This window comes from Balaenoptera borealis (assembly GCF_965194805.1).
Source record: "Balaenoptera borealis genome assembly, chromosome: 16".
Classification (NCBI taxonomy): domain Eukaryota; kingdom Metazoa; phylum Chordata; class Mammalia; order Artiodactyla; family Balaenopteridae; genus Balaenoptera; species Balaenoptera borealis.
In genome coordinates this window covers 16353116-16367768 of record NC_138872.1, presented here as the reverse complement: position 1 = coordinate 16367768, position 14653 = coordinate 16353116, and the positions used below count along the sequence as shown (strand labels likewise).

At 51.1% G+C, this 14653-nt stretch overlaps 2 long non-coding RNA genes across 2 annotated transcripts in view; one reads left to right on the top strand and one right to left on the bottom strand.

Annotated features, from left to right (window-relative positions):
• LOC309614084 overlaps nucleotides 1-14638 on the bottom strand; it is a 31893-nt gene extending 17255 nt beyond the window's left edge. The window contains exon 1 of the long non-coding RNA XR_014236000.1: nucleotides 10393-14638. This is a non-coding gene — a long non-coding RNA (uncharacterized lncRNA). The remainder of the gene's footprint in view (nucleotides 1-10392) is intronic.
• Nucleotides 1-14653, top strand: part of LOC309614097 — a 150795-nt gene that overhangs the window by 36906 nt on the left and 99236 nt on the right. The gene's annotated exons all lie outside the window — the stretch shown is intronic.

The window sequence follows — 14653 nt, the reverse complement described above, 5'->3', positions numbered from 1 at the left end:
CAGCGAAGATCACACAGCTAGGGCAGAACCAGAATTCAAGCCCAGAAAGTCAAGCTACAGAATTTGTGCTCTCAGCCTCCATACTGGGCTTCCTCCAAACATCTGACAATCTCAGCCAGCTTTTTTTTTTTTTTTTTAATTTATTTTTGGCTGCGTTCAGTCCCCATTGCTGCGGGCGGGCCCTCTCGTTGCGGAGAGGCGGAGCCCCTCCTCGTTGCTGTGCGCGGGCCCCTCACTGCGGTGGCCTCCCTTGCTGCAGAGCACGGGCTCTAGAGCACAGGCTCAGTAGCTGTGGCACACGGGGTTCAATTGCTCCGCGGCATGTGGGATCTTCCCAGATCAGGGCACGAACCCGTGTCCCCTGCACTGGCAGGCAGATTCCCAACCACTGCCCCACCAGGGAAGTCCCTCTCAGCCAGCTTTTTGAGGCCAAAAGACTGACACACAGTGACTGTCCTCCTTTTTTTTTTTTTAACAAAGAGAGAACAGACCCAGGGCCCAGAGGCTTTGAAAGGCAACGGTATTAATTCAGGACGTAATATAATGGTTTATTTTATTCTGCTTATTTTCCCATTGCTTTCTACTTATGATATTGGTATTTGATTTGGAAGTAATAACGTTTCCTTCTAAAATAAATCTAAATAAAAATAAGTGAGTTGATGTAAGCCAAATGTTAAGTAATAGCATAGGTGGTTTTCAGAAATGATAAAAATCATAATGGTCATAGGAAAATCAGTGAAGCTTTGAAAAGACCGCACTCAGTCACGTTAGATGAGGTTACGCTGCGATAATGAAAGAAAGCCTCAAGTCTCCCTGGCTTAACTCTATGGATATTTATCGCTCACTTACTGCACTGTCTGACATGAGTCGGCGGGTCGCTCTCCTCGTCCTGGTGACTCCATAGGTACACTTGCTTCCGAACAACCACAGCACTGCCTCTTAAAGCTCCCGCCCAGGTGTGACGCAGATTGTTTCTGCTCACATTTCATTGGCTAAGACCAGTCACGTGGGCACGTCTAACTTTAAAGGCAGCAAGAAAGTGTGATTTTGCCACGTGCCTCAGAAGAAGGGCGTGGAATAGTCAAGCCACAGGTAGGCTATGAGTAAAGGAGCCTGAAAGATGGCTCTGGAAAGGTAGACTGAGTCATGACCAGTCTTAGACCACTAAGACCAGCCCCACCAAGTGGTCTTCAACACCTGTTCTCAGAGAAGGGACAGTGGTCCACCAGGGAGAAGACAGTCTGACAGTACCATTCTGTTACACTGATACTTTTCCCAAGCAGCGACCCACGATTCCTTTGGTTGGGGGTGCCTTCATTTCGTAAGCAGTTTTCGCTGAACCTTGTGGTCAGATTTTGTTTATTCCCTGAAGTTAGATGTGGCAGTTTGGGCTTTGCCTGAGCTAGGATTTGGTTCTGTCACTACTTTGAAAATATATCCAGGGAAGGGTAATCGGAAAGGAAAGGAATTCAAGGACAGGGTCCAAGTGGATAGGGAGCCTCACACAGTGTTTGGTTATCAGGTTATCAGGGAGGCTTCCTGGAGGAGTTTTCCTGCAGGCTCCCTGAATCAGAAGCACCTGGAAACTCATCAAACATGTGATGCCTGGGCCAGCTGTTGACCCTGGAACCTGGAGGTGGGACCTGAGTCATCTGAATTTTTGTTAATGACCCCAGATGATTCTTATGGACACTGAAATTTGAGAAACACTGAATTATAGGGAGAAAATTTCCTATAAGTCTAGAGGCCTAACACAGTGGTTCTCAATTGGGGATGCTTTGAGACCCCCAAAGGGGCATTTGGCAATGTCTGGAGATACTTTTCATTGTCATAGGTTGGGAGGGGGGCAGGTGCTACTGGCATCTGGTGGGTAGAGGTCAGAGTGGCTGCCAAGGATCCTACAGCACATAGAACAGCCACCCATTACAATTATCCAGCCCAAAATGTCAGTAGTGCTGAGGTCAAGAAATTCTGGTAAACAAGAGTTTAAACCCTTCCAAACCTAGGAGCACATATGACTTTTAATCTCTTTTTAAAATTTTACTTCCCTGAAAACATGGAATCCTTTTCATTGAATACATACTATGTACTAAGCACTTCATGTACATTGTATCAGTTTCTCCCCCCCAAATCTTTTCAGTCATTTATCCAACAAATATCTATTAAGTGCTTGTTATGTGTTTAATTTTAAACTGTAAAAGATGTGGGGTGTACCCTGGGGAACACATCAGACAAGGTTCATCTCCTTCATGGGGGTGGAAGAGATAGAAATAGATATACAAGTAACATACATATGTGTAATTTCAAATTGTGATAGGCGGTAAGAAGAAAAATCAGGTACAGGGACAGAGAGTAAAGGGTGAAGGATGGGAAGAACCTACATAGATATGTAGGAGAGTCCTCCCAGACAAGGTGACAATTAAATAGGGATCTGAAAGATCTTTCTTTTTTTTTTTCCTTTGCCAGCCATGCAACGAACCAAGCAACCATTTTCCAGGGAACCAGAAAAGAATGTGCAAAGGCCCTGAGATGGGGGTGGGGGAGGCCAGTGTGGCTGCAGCCGCCGGGATGGGAGTGAATGGAATAAGATGAGGTTAGAAATGTAGGGCTATAGAAGCAAGGTCATGCAGGCCTCACAGTTCATGGGAGTTTTGAATTCTATGAGTTTTAGTATAAATGCATAAAAAGCTTTAATTGTTTAAGGGAGGCACCTATTCCAATCTGCTTGTAGAAAATCATCCCTGACCCCTGGCTATAGAGTGGGTGGTAGAAGACCCAGAGCAGAAAAACAAGAGAAGTGAAAAGAGCTTTTGCAGACCTGGAGAGATGATGGGGGATGGGGACAAGGTTGGCTGTGGTGGAGATGAAAAGATGATGAAAATTTGAGATACTGTTGGAGGCAGCAAGAACTAGATTTTCTGAAGAGCTGGCAGGGGTGGGAGGAAGGACACAAAGATAATGACTCCCAGGATTTTGGCTTGAATAACTGAGTTGGGGGTGGGGTGATGGACGATGACAACATATTATTATTGTTCTTTTTTAAAACTGAGGAAGGGGAAGTGAATTGTCCTACTTCACAAAGTTAGTAAATGGACTCCAATTCAGGTGTGTTTAACGCCAAAGGTCATGCTTTTCCCACTCTACTGGACCCACACATTAATTTTTATAATGCGGGGAGGATATTTAATGATATATCATTAAATATTGATATATGAATGCCCCTGAATGCAACCATGGGCTTCCACATAGAACCCGCACAAAGCCTGGGACCCTCACTGAAGGCGCTTGTACATTGGGACCGGAAGTTGGGAATATAAATTCCCTAGATGGTGTAATGGCAGCGCGGTGCCCGCCTTAGGAAACCAGTTTTTAAATATTGCGTTCTGATTGGTGCAATGACCACGTGTGGATGTGTGATAGGAGGAAAGTTAGCATGCCCCGTAACTAAAGCCAACGAGTTGTGATTGGTGATCATGTCGAGCTGTCTTCCGCTGAGTTTGGAGATTCGTAGTCGGTCTGGGCCTGTGACTGGTGGGTTTGTAATACGACCTCCGCTGTGATTGGTGAAGCCCGCTCGGTTGTTTAAAGGTTTCTGTACGCCAGTTCCTGCGTTGGCCACTAGGAGGAGCCCAGGACACGCAAAACGCGGCGCTGGGGCGCATTTGGGCCGCTTCCTCCCGGAGGCCCTCCGGATCTGAGCCGCGCAGGTGCTGCCCTGCGTCCTAGGGCCACCGAGGGACGGTTGGGCGTGGGGGGACGGCATCAGGGCTCTCAGCTCCGGCCCAGGTGGCCACGCTTCTCTGCACAGCCCTTTTGGCCCCTTCCTCTGGCTCTCAGCCCCGCAGAGGGCATTGGCTGACCGACGGCTGCGGGTTCGCGAAGGTTTGTGAAGGCCCAGATCCAAATTGCAAAATTGTGGAATCTGTCAGGTGAGACTCAGCAGCGCCCCCCGGCTGCGCCCTCTGCTTGCCTCGTAGCCCTCCTCTCAACTAACAGCCACCAATGTTTACAGCCTACACTCCCTTTAAGATCTTCAAAGAACTTTTCCAAAGTAGTATCTCACTGGAGCTTAGAATTGTCTCATGAAGGTCAAGGTCACTAGCTCGGAGATCACCGTATCCACAATTACCCCCTACCATCCCAAGGCGCTATCACATTGTACTGTTTCATTGTCTTCCCTGCACTTAACCACTATTTGAAATTCTCTTATTTTTTATTTATTTACTTCCTCCTGTCTGTTACCACCGCACCTCTCCACCAGGATGTAATCTCTGTGAGGGAGAGAAGAGGGTGGCCAGATCCAATACAGAATGCCCAGTTACATTTGAATTTGAGATAAACAACAGAAGTTTTAAAAGATATAAGTATGTCCCATGTGTTATTTGGTACATACTTGTACTAAAAGAATTATTCATTGTTTATCTGAAATTCAAATGTAATTGGGCATCCTGTGTTTTTATTTGCTAAAACAGCAACCCTGTTGGGGAGGGATCTTACCAATTCACTGATTCATCTCCAGCACCCACAGTAGTGCACATGGCATGTGCTGAATAAATGTCGAATGATTGGCTGGGCAAATTCCTTCATTCCTTCGCTCATTTATTCATCCAACCCATTATATTAACTGCCAGCTGGGTCGTGGGACTATAAGGGTAAAATGAGACATAGTCCAATGGAAGAGGCAGACAACCAGTAACCACCATGTGATTAAACTTTGATGATATAAAGTATTAGGGACTGTGGGAGCACCGAGGGGGAGCCCTGACCTGTCCAAGCCAGCAGGACTGCCTGGAGGAAGATGAAGATGAGACTTGGAGGATGAGGAGGCGAAGAGAGAGGTGTGACAGCTGCTCTGGGCAGAAGGTATGGCATGTGCAAAGGCCAGAGACAAGGCAGGGGCTACGGGATTCTGAAAGCTGCAAGTGGTGGGGGTGGAGGGCAGATGTACAGTGTGGATGGGGCAGTCAGAAAGAGGTGAGAAGGAGACTCTGTCGCTGAGCATCAGTACCCACCAGTCAGGTGCCATAGTGATTGTGCCCATTGTATAGATGAGGAAACTGAGGCTGGGAGAAGTGAAATGCCTGGCCTACGTTGACAGTCTGAGTGAAAAAGGCCTAGCTGAAGCAGATTCTGAAGTCTGAACTCTTCTGAAAAGGCTCTGGGTTAAGAATTATAACCCCCAACTGGAGAATGAAGAAACTGAGGCCCAGAAAGGTGGCAGGGCTCTCCCTGTGAAAGAGGCTCCGTCCAGTTTAACAGGAGAACACTGAGGCAGTACGAGGGGTATGGGTTGTCTCAGGCCCTCCAGAGAGACAGCAGGAGGGCTGGAGCAGGACACAGGAGTTCAGGCCGCTGTGTCTCCTGTTCCTGTTTGGGTTGGGTCTCTAGGAGTCCCTTACTGAGCCCTGAGGCTAATTCCTTGCATGGGTCTTGGGCTGGTCTGCAGTTTCCATGGAGACCGCCTCCCTCCATCCCTGAAATCTCATTGTGACTAGTATTAAGAGATTAACTCTGCCCGGCAGCCCTCGCAGGGTCTTGGGTGCCAGAGTGGCTGTGGGAGCTCCCTTAAGGATGAAGAGGTTGCCCACTGTGTGAGACCCCATAGCACCAGGAGGAGGATGTCAGACTGGGGCCAGGGCTTCCCCCGGGACACCCCAGGTATGATCCTGACTCCACATCTACCTGGAAAGGAGGATGAGGTGGTGGGAGAGAGACACAGGACCTAGGGGAGGAGTCCAGATTTTGGAGCAGTATAGAGATGTTGTCACCCCAGCCCCCAACCCAGGAAGACCCAGGGTCTTGATGGGGGGACCCCGTTCTGATCAAGGCAAGATCCAGATTCTGTCAACAAGGCGAGGGGAGCCTTACAGAGTCTTTTAGGGGTGTTTCAAGGCTACCTAAAGACCAGCTTCCTAATCTGCTTCATTTTGCTTTGGGGAAACTGAGGCACAGAACAGGAAAGTGACTTGTCCCCAGTCAGTGAGTCAGTGAACTGAAGCAGGTCAGGAATCCAGAGGGAGCCCTGGGGTTGCCTGAGCAGAAAATGTTTGGTTAAAATGTCATTGCCCCCTCTGCCATGAATCCCACATCCTCCTTCCTGACCTCCAAGAATGGGGTCCCCTCAGCTTTCTCTCCCCTGGGCCTGTCCCATCAGCCATGCTTCCCTTACCTCCCCACCTCTTCCCTTCCTCCTGCCCTCCCCTGCTACCTGCATAGTCTGAGCCTGCCAGAATGTCCCTGGCAGGCTCCACTCCACTGGAGGGCATGGCCACCGGGCCCTAACTGTCCCGTCCAGGGGACATCCCCTCACTGGGTCACTATCAGGATGACTTTGGACATTTTTTGTTCCACGCTTCAGCCCCTCTGTGACTTCAGGGCCTGGATATGGTGGGGGCCGTGAGAGCCCATCCCCACCCCACCTCCTCCTGCCAGGCCTGCATTGGAGAGATTTAGGCCCAGTTCCAAAGCACTCCTGGGTCAGGCTTCCTGGAAGGCCACACTGGGGCAGGGGAACAAACACCGGCTCTGGAGCCAAGTAGCGATAGTTCAAGTGCTCTGGACTCAGCAGCGTGAGCCTCAGTTTCCTCACCTGTGAAGGGGGCAATAACCCTTCCTTCCTCAAAGCTTGTTCTCATTTGCTATGGAAAAATCTCCAGGTTAGGCTATTAAATGAACAAAGTGAGATGCAGAACAGTTTAAGAGATGGGGGATGATATCATATGATCCCATACGCTGCCTGGTCTGTACAGGGAAAGTTAAGGGAAGTGATTAGCTACAGTGAAGAGGGCAGTAGACTGGTGGACAGGAGTTGGGGGTGGAAGCCAGACTTCTCAAAGTGCACCTTTTATATTGTTTTGACTTTTGAATCGTGTGCACGTAGTACCGATTCCAAAAGAAATTGAAGTGTTTTAATAGATTGGGTAAAATATCAAACCATCAGAATAATCGCTCAGACCTCAATACTGTGACAGGTATGCAGCCAAGATGGAGACCCATGTACTAGGACTTGACTCAGGAACCGAGAAAGCCTGACCCCGAGTCTCTGAATCCTTGACCTAGAAGGGCCCTTTGTTTTAAGCCGATTTCATTTTGCCAATAGCAAAATAATAGTCATCGTTACCAAGAATCAGGAGCTCCCTACATGCCCACCACAGTGCCACGCACTGTCTGAGTAGAATCCCGTTGAATTGGCATTCTGACTTTATGAGGAAGCTATTAGGTTCCCATTCTATTAGGTTCTCCATTAGGTTCTCCATTCAACGGAGCCTCGTTGAAGTTGCAACTAGGAAGCTGTAGAACTTGGATGCACATCTAGGCTTTTCCAGCTCCCAAATTTTAAGCCCTCCTGTGGTAGGTCTCAATCTTAGTTGCGTATCAGGATCACCAGAGAACTTTAAAAAATACTCATAGCCAGCAACTGCTCACCCCCACCCCAAGATTTGATCACTGGACTGTGGTGGGGCCTGGGCATCAGTAGTTTTTAAAGGTCCCAGGTGATTCTAATTCACCATCAGGGTTGAATTTCTGCTTTATGCTAGACAACTTTTCAAATGGGAAACCAAGGCCCAGGAGGGAAATGACCTTGCCCAAGGTCACACAGTGGTTGGAAGCAGAGCTGGAACAGTGCTCACATGGAGCCTTTGTGAAAATAAGTGAATGGTGACCCCCTCTGAGCAAGCAAATCTCCATGGGCAGTTGGCTTGGTAAGTGGAACAAGGGCTGGATTTCCACCTCCACTTGCCCCCTTAGCCAGAGAACCTTTGTGCAGTGAGCAACCTGTACAACTGTACGAGGTGGCCGTGGCCTGAGTCTCGGGATCCCAAACACTTCATCTCAGTGACCTCCAGGCAGATCCCTAGAGCCCTTCAGAACAAGGATGTGGGGAGCCCAAGGGTGGTTCCTGGGATGTGGGTTCATCCCTCACCTGAAGACCAGGGCCTGCACCCTTCAGACCCGACAGGGTCTGAGGAAGGCCCCATCTAACTCCCAAAGTCACGTCAGCAGATAAAGTCAGGAACATAACCAGGAGGGAGGAACATACACACAGGAGGACAGCAACAGCCTCAGCCCAGAAGTCACAAACCACCTGGCAGAAGGCAGCCTAAGGGGAGGCCCCGCCCACACAGACCCAAGTCCTCCTGGCTTCCTTCCTGATCATTCTCTCGACCACACTCTCTACACTACCTACTGAGCCTTGAAGTCAGCATCTCCCATAATACCCTGCTCTCCAGCCAGAGTAGCTTCCATGCCCTTTCACCCTCACCCACCATGTTCTCCACTTCTGGATGTTCCCTCTGCCCAGGATGCCACCTCCTCCAGGAAACCCTCCCTGACCACTCCAGCCCAGAGATATGTCTTCTTTCTGCCACCTTCCAGCCCTCACAGTCCATCAGTCCATACACACAGCCCAATTGTGCCTTGGGATGGAGCTTATTTTATCATCCTACTGGCCACTTTTCATTGACTACTTACTATGTGCCAGCCCTGGAAGGGCAGGGTGGCCTGGAGGTTAGGAGCACAGACTCTGGAGCACAGATTCGGCTCAGGTTGGAATCCCAGCTTCTTCTGAGCTGTGTGAGCTGTGGCATATGATTCAACCTCTCTGTGCTCCAGGTCTATAAGATAGTGATAAAAAACATTGCCTTACTTCACAGAGTGGTTGTGAGGATTAATGAGTTAATACATGGAAAACCCTCAAAACAGCTTTATAAACATTGGCCACGGTTATCATTGCATATATCCCACTCCATTTCATCCTCACAACAACCCTATGAGTTAGGTATTATTATTCCCAATTTACAGGTGAGAAAACTGAGACTCAGAGAGGTCTTGAGAGTCAGGGCAGGGCTCTGCATCCTTTTCTGTGGCCTGATGCCTCCAGAGAGAGGATGTGGCTGAGATGGGTTATAACTTTGAGCCTCTGGTTTGCAGCTCATGGCTGCTTCTCAGAGGGCCCACAGGACACAGGGCCAGGTGAGACCCCCCTGACTTGGGCCTTCCGGTGGCTCTCAGGCACCACTCTGCTTCCAGCCAGCCCCAGGAGGGAGGGTAAAAAGCAAAGAAGGGCCTTTCAGTGCCATCTTGTTCACTAACATCCAGAATACATCACTGAGTACCAGAGAGAGTCTCCTAGCTGGAGACTCAGGACACCCGGGTGACCTTCTGTCCCTGGACGAGTCACCTCCCCCCTCTGGCCTCTGTCTCCCCATCTGTACCCATGAGTGAGGGGATGAGGCTGGACCAGTAGTTTTCTAATTCTCATTAACAACAGCTGGCTCCACTCTCAAATGAAATATTGAGGGACAGTGTCCCTAAGAGGCAGGCACTGGATGAAGTGGGGCCTCTGCCTACACTCCCTTGGCTCCTGGGACCTCAGAACCCAGTTTGAAAGGCCTTAGGCCGCATCCTCCTAAGGGCTCTCTTGGCTCTGACACTGCAGGGTTCTAGAATCCCCAGCTCAAAGCGGCCGCTTCGCATCCCTGTTTGGAAAGCTCTCCCAGCCCCCCCACCCCCCAGCTGCTTTTATCTCTCTTTGGTAACACAGCAAATTTGCTCAGGACCCAGAGCAGGGGAAACAAGCAGACTGTTGACTCTTGAGCAAAACCTACCCTTTGGAGAGCAGCAGAGGAGGCTCTGGCTGTGCGTGGGGTGGCCGAAGGCCTCTTGCATAACCCGGCGGCCTCCTGCCCACCCAGGCCTTTGCTTTGCAGGGTTAGGGGTGAGGCAAACCGCAAACTCATGCCCAGTTAATTTTTTAAGGCAAAATCAACAGGCTCAGCAATGATTAGCAGGCAGGTAAGTTCGTCTTAATCATGCTGAGGAGAGGGAGGAAGGAGGCTTCCAGGGGCCCAAGGATGGGGCTTGGTTATCAGTTAACCACATAAATGTTTCCTACCAAACCCACTGGCCTTCGGCCCTGAGCTTCCTCCTCTTCCTCTCGGAAGTACTTCCGTGGCATCCCAGTGAATGGCCATCAGTCATTGAGTGAACAGACACTCCACCCTCTGGGGTCTGTAAGAGGCACTGCCAGGGCCCTTGAGGGCTGGGATGAAGCAAAGGGGACCTCACCAAGCTCCTGGGCTTCTTGTTAAGGCCGAGCTCGCCCTGCTGCCTCTGCATGGCCTTGAGCATGTGTCCTCCCTCCTCAGGGCTCAATGAGGGGCCCTGGGTCTATGTCCCAGGTTCAGCCTACAGCTGGCTGCCACTCCCCTGGGGGCCTCGGTGTCTCCATCTGCCAAATGGGTGGATTGGCTGAGATACCCTGTCCAGTCTTGAGTTCTATGATTGGATTAAGCCAACATGGCCTGTACCCAGGACGAGGAGGGTGGGATGAGCCGTGTTTTAGGAGTGCTAGCGGGGAGAAAAGATGCCCGGAAGAGGGAGGGGGCCTACCTGGTATCTGCTGTCGGCACCAGCCAGCGTCAGATCCCAGCTCCAGGAAGAGGGCTGTCCTCTCTGGTGGAAGGCAGGGGTCCCTGTGGGGTGGGCTGTGGCTGCAGGGATGACCTGACAGACCCCAGTTGGTCCAGGACCCCTCCCCCTAGACCTCGAGAGCTGCCAAAGGAAGCAGCAAGGCCACACCAGCCCTGGGCCTGCTGGCTGCCTGGACTGGAGTTTGGTCAGTTGTTGGGGACCTATATTGTGAGAAAGTTAGGACTTTGTCCACAAACTGGAATTTGAAATTTCAAAGGGGCGAAACTGAAGGGCCCTACCCAGGAGTGGAGATGGCTCTTGGCTTCTTTCCCCCACGACTTTTGTTCTCTGTCTTGATAAGTCCCGGGTTCCCTGCACCGCTCCCTGGGTTGTGGGCGGGGGAGGGGAGACAGGAGATAGTGGGGACTTGAGTGCCCAGGGGACGTGAAGACGCCAGGCGGCCCGTGGTGTCTGATGTCTGGAGGACGCCTCTGCACTTGCACGTGCCCCGGGACAAGCTCCTTCACTTCTCAGACCCCTGAGCTCCCCGGCAGTAACGTGACAATGGAACCATTAGCCACCAGCGCTCCAGAATTCCAGGGTTCTTTCCAGGGATCCAGGAGGGAGGCAGCGTGGAGGGGGTAAAGCCCTCAAGCTCTGGAGTCAGACTCGGGTTCCAATTACAGCCCCTCCTGTTACATCATTATGGCCTTAGGCAAGTGGCTTCCCCTCTTTGAGCCTCAGTTTTGTCACCTACAAAGTGGGACAGATAAACAGAGAAGAGTGGAAGGTTCTTAGCACTGGGCCTAGCACAGAATCTCTCCAGAAACATTAGCCATTATTGTCATTTAAAAGAATAATATTGTGGTCCAGAGCGGCGGCTCCCTTAACCACTATCCGCGCCAGAGGCCTCAGCACCTTGCCCACTGCCACCCCTCCCCGACCCCTGGCTGCCCAGGACAGTGGTCTCAAAACACCCCTCCTTCCCTTCCTGAGGGCCCTGTTTCTCCATCTACAACGAAAAGGGGTGGGACCTCCAGCTGAGCTCTGAGACCTCTCTGTTTTCCCCTGGGAACTGGGGCATGTTGAGCTGGGGTCTGACTGCCCCAGGGGCCGGGCCAGAGATAAAGAAGGACTGCTGAGTTGATGGCGTAGAGGCCAGGGTTTGTTCAGGGCTGGGCAAGCCGTCCCTGGAGTTCTCCTGTGCAGGGGGTCCCGATTCCAACTGATTATGTGGCCAAGGTCAAGGAGTCAGCCACTGATGACAGTAATCACTGCTGTTGCACTCTGTGCTTACGCTCGGTCATTTAATGCCCATACTGTCCCCGCGGAAAAGGTATCAAGCCGTCTGATGCCAAAATGAGGGCTAAGAAAGCGGGAACCTGAGGTCACAGAATTTGGGAAGTTGGCAGTGCCTGACTTTTGACCCAGGTCTTTCTGATTTCAAGGTCCATGGTTTATCCTTTAAGGGTGGGGCAGGGGTGGGTGTAGATGTGTGTCATCTTCACAACAAACTTCAAGTTAGGCCCATTTTACAGAAGGGGAAACTGAGGCTTTGAAATAATAACTTGCCTGAGACCACAGAGCCAGTAAATCTTAGAGGTGGCCAGTCATTTATATGAGGGACGTGTATCTAGAAGGTATTGTTTGGGGTCAGCTAACGGTGGGGTGATTTGTGTATGTAATAGATTATGCAAGTTCTAGTTCATGGGTGGGTAGACTTACTTATGGGGTGGGTTGTGATTGGTGGGACATGGGGTACGAAATAGGTTTCTGGAACGTGCCTCATAGGCAGTGGGTCACCCGTGTTGTGTGTTTGGTAAAGCGTGTATGTCACTGTTTGTGTACAGAGTAGCTTGTCGTGTGCAGGCTGCCCACCTGATAGTTCTTGCATGTAACAGGCATGTGTGTGGCATGGTTGACCTTAGTTGATCATAGACCTTATTCAATCTAAGATGCCATCTGTAGAGGTTGAAAATTGTTATTTTTGTTACCGTTAAACTTTGACATGCCAGCGATCCCAGCCCATTTTTAGAAATAGGGAACTGCGCCTCTTAGACTCGAGATGCCATATGTGTAGGCTTGTGAGAGGACTAGCTGTGTGTGGCCTGTCACAGGTGCCAGACAGGTGGCAGGACCCGGAGTCAGCCCTTGAAGGCCCCTCCCAGGGCTGCCCCTCCTTCTCCTCTGTGTTTATCCCTTAGTTGGGTCTCCTGCCCGGCTCAGCCTTGGCCCCAAGGCTGTTGGAGCCAGGCTCAGATGTTCCTGGCAGAGCACGGGAGGAACCCACCAGGAGTTGAAGTCTTCTCCATCAGCCCTTATGGAATTTCTCTCCCTCTCTCCCTCCCTTGGGGTCTTGTCCTGATCAATAAACAACTGGGCCAATATCTTCACCCCATTTTACAGATGGGAAAGTTGAGGTCCTTAGAGAGATGTGATTTAAAGAAAGTTATCCAAATAGTGACAGAGCTAGTTCCTAAACCCAGGTCTCCTGACACCAAATCCAGCCTCTCTTCTTCTCCAGAACAATTGCCCCCCCCTCCAACTCCCACCCCAGTTATCTCAGCTCCAGGGGGAAGATGGAGGGAGGAGAACACAGCTACACGGGGCAGAGAAAGGGCTTCTAATAGTTGGAAGAATATGAGCAGGATGCCTCCACACACCCCTCAAGCACATGCTGCTTCTCCCACTGATTCACCCACTCATTAATTCACCCATTCACTCACTTATTCATTCACTCTTTCAGTAATTCACCCACTCATTAATTCACCCACTCACATATTAATTCACCCTGTCTCTAATTCACCCACTCTCTAATTCACTCATTCATTAATTCACCCACCCACTCACTCATTCATGCACTCTCTCACTAGTTCACCCACTCTTGCTCTTGTTACCAAATCCCTGTGCCCGGCCCTTCCAGCCAGCAAAGGAGGACAGGCTCCCATGCCTCCAGAGTCCCACATCCTTCTACCTCGGCCTGCACTTTCCAGCTCCACCACCCCAGGTAGTCTGGGAGTTCATGAAAGTGTCTGCGTGGTGGGCAATGAGGGCTGGAGGGTGTAGAAGAAAAGAGTGAGCCATGAGTTGAAGGCAGGCGGGACCGGCCACATGATTATCAGGGCCCGGTCCTAAACGAAAATGTGGGGCCCCTTGTTCAGAACAGCCGAGCATTAGACCAAACACGGGAGCCTGAGAGTGGATCTCTGTGCACTGCTCAGGTGGCTCACTCGCGAAGCCCACTCTAGAGGGAGGAGGTGGGTGAGAGAAACAAAGGAGATACGAAAGGGAGGCCAAGGGGGGCAGGAGGAGAGGGGATGGACGCTTGCTGGGCACCGCTTGATGTTTTCCTAATGCCATCTCATTTAATACTCAGACCACCCTTTGAAGTTGATTGTGTATTTTCTAGAAGAGGAAACTGAGGCTCAGAGAGGAGAATCATTTACCCAAAGTCACGATTAGTAGGTGGTAGGCGCCTGAATGTTAATCCAGGTCTGTGGGGCTGTAAGCCTTGTCTCCGCCTGTTCCCCGAGGGGAGGGGGAGGCACGGGGCAGGGCAACAGGAGGAGGTGACGGGGACCTGGGAGATGGAGTCTGTCTGGGCCTGAGCAGCTGTGACAGACTGAGCAGCCCCCTGTGAGGGCTGGTGGTGGCCAGAGCGGGGTCCTGGGGAGCAGGGCGGGGGACCCAGACAGCAGTGTGGGCCTCTCAGTCCTTCCTGCTCCCAGGGGAGGCAGGAAACTTGGAAGGGAGCTCCCAGAACGAGGATCTAGAAGATTGGTATCTGGGGCCTGGGATTTACGTTTCTGATTCATGAGCCATGAGGCGGCTTTATCTCTGCAAGAGCATTGAGGGTCGAAGTCAATGACTGGGGAAGTTACTGAATTAGGGCATCTTGGAGGTGGGCTGTCAGTGTCCCAGGGTATATGTGAGCGTATCAGCCTGACTCGGGGTGACAGTGACTTGGAGGGTGGCTGAGTCAGGGTCACATGGGGGCTGGTGAATTAGTGTGCCCATCTTACAGAATTGATAACACAATACTGGGGAGCTGGGGCCCCATCCGTTGTAATAGCACTCCGGGGGTTCAGCCAGAAACCAACAAACAGCCAAATCCCTGTGGCCCCGCCCAGCCGGTCCACCAGTGGGGGAGCCGATTAACCATTAACCCCCAACCCTCCCCGGCAGAGCCTCCACCCCTTCACAGGGGCTAGGCCGAGACTCCCGGCAGATCCTCCCAGAG